The sequence below is a fragment of the Penaeus vannamei genome, chromosome 40 (assembly GCF_042767895.1).
Source record: "Penaeus vannamei isolate JL-2024 chromosome 40, ASM4276789v1, whole genome shotgun sequence".
Classification (NCBI taxonomy): domain Eukaryota; kingdom Metazoa; phylum Arthropoda; class Malacostraca; order Decapoda; family Penaeidae; genus Penaeus; species Penaeus vannamei.
In genome coordinates this window covers 5,708,843-5,711,342 of record NC_091588.1, presented here as the reverse complement: position 1 = coordinate 5,711,342, position 2,500 = coordinate 5,708,843, and the positions used below count along the sequence as shown (strand labels likewise).

Here is a 2,500-nt window from a genome sequence, read left to right as displayed (position 1 = left end):
CCTCATTAAAATAATTACAAGAAGTAAATACCATATAATTTTAAATAATAACTCAGTATCAGAATGAACACAAACACAAAGAATGTGTGTACAGAAATCAAATAATGGATAACCACAACAATAAAGGGAACAATCAACTGTATAATGTACTGCTCTTCTTAATATTCAGGAAACCATTGCACAAACAGACTCAAACTGGATGAATTACAGGGATGTAGAGCACTGGTCTATGGTCCTAGTTTTGAAATGCACAACCAATTAAGACTCAAACTGTCTTAGAACTTGCAAGCACCCTAAAATGAGGCATAGGGTTATGAATAGGTCAGAGCAGAGGGCAAAGACTAAGGATATCTAAAATTAAAGATAACAGCTGATTGCACCTCCCTTTTTTAAAGCTGATAAAAGATCTACTGAGGAGAGTCTTCATGTAAGAGAACAATCAACATTCAATTACCACATTTACAATATATTTTCACTGCGCAACAAGAAAGCAATCTTTGCAACTAATGTGTTTCTGTCATGCACACACACACATAAAAAAAGAGAATGCAAAGGAAATAGACAAGTTTGTATCATTCTAATTTCTTTAATGGTATGAATGTCTCGGAATATCCTCCAAACAAAATTGCACATACCTAATTTCAAATACTTGGAAAAAAGGAAATTACCTCTGAAGCAGCAAGCTTTAGAAATGATACATAAGTGCTATGGCATCTCATATAAATGAACTAAATCCTAATGACATGTATGAAGTGCAGTAAGCCTAAACGAAAGTATATAAAATAGTCAACACTTGTGAATCTAGTACATAAGATAAGAGAAAGTATATATGATAACGATAATGCACACACACACACACACACACATTTCTTATCTATAACATATGTGGTAAATAGACTAACAGTACAATAGTAAATATGCAACTATTACTAACATATATCATTACTTAGCTTGTTTAAATGACAGCCTTTAAGTGATGTAAGTATAGCATAAATTTATAAAACTTATTACACCACTTTAATTTTACAATTTCAACCACCAAATGTTTCATAAATACTATTGACAGATATGCACATCATCCACTGACTTATGCACAACTCAACTCTAATCCTCTGGAAATGCCCAAACAACTTCTACCATGTATGTGTGGACCTCTCTTGTAATTCAACATGAAAAAAGCCATTCCAAATTCTACTCTGCTAAAATACAAATAGTGTCCTTTGCTAGTGCAATGTAAAGGCCTCAAAAATCACTAGACTGCACTACTATCAAGACAGATGTAAGAAAGTTGGCTTTACATCACAGTTCAGAAGGTTCAAGGGAAGTCTGGATAGAGCACAACCGATGCAGTTATGATAAAAAATATATATATAAATATTTTTAAGACTACTGAGGCTTAGGCTGTTACACTAACAGCATATTTCACATGGTAGAATAAAATGAGATTATAGCTACATACAATTTAGTATCCTATAGAACTCCAAACTCATTGTAAAGGCAGAATATTCAGAAAGACCACTAAGCATGTCATAGAATTCCCCACATACATATTAATCAATTTCTCTCAATAGGTGCTCAGCTGTGAATAATTCAGAGAATAGGTGTCAAAGAGCATAGCAGTATATCATTGCTAACAAAACCTCTAAATCCTGGATCATGGGAACTTTTTCAGATTACAACAATGCCTATCTATACAAAAGAACATTACCCTTGACTTCAGTGTAAATATCAACTTGATAAACTTTCAAGAACTGTCCAGTTCATTCTCTCATACTTATATTTATAGCATGCATTATGGCAATAACCAATGAATACAAACAATATCTCATTAGGTTGTTAAGGCAAGCCTTTCATTTTAGAGAGAGAGAGAGAAAAAAAAAAATTGACCCAACCCTATTTTACTTCAGGAATAATATATCAATTCCTAATGTACAGTACTACGAAATCTAGGAAAAGTCCAGTATTTCTCAACATTTGCAACACAAAGACCTATACAAGCACTATCTACGACTATACCAATTTTTGGATGCAGCATCCCATTACAAGAGTATCTACTTAGGTCAGGTTACCTTTTACACAATTCCTGGCCAAAATCAACCAAACAAATAATAAAATCTGACATTTCTAAGAAGTATAACAAAAACAATCAAAAGCAATGTACATTACTGCACACACCACCACATTTATTCTTTCTAAAATCTATCACACATAGAACACAGCATTCCATCTCTACAATATCTACCACACACACATACACAAAACAAAACATTATTTACCAGTCACATCACAATACACTTATTGATATTACCTATTTTACACCTATCAAAACTACACTAACACAAATCATTATAAACTTCATCTACATTACAAAACACACCCGTCATTACCTCTTTTACATCATAACACCCAACCATGAAACCAATTAGTAACACAACTAAATCATACACAAAAACAATGCTTTAAAATCAAAACAGTGACTGAGTCTATACTGATCAATACA

General features: G+C 32.7%; 1 protein-coding gene across 2 annotated transcripts in view; it reads right to left on the bottom strand.

Annotated features, from left to right (window-relative positions):
* Window positions 1-2,500, bottom strand: part of RN-tre (Related to the N terminus of tre oncogene) — a 40,286-nt gene that overhangs the window by 36,097 nt on the left and 1,689 nt on the right. The gene's annotated exons all lie outside the window — the stretch shown is intronic.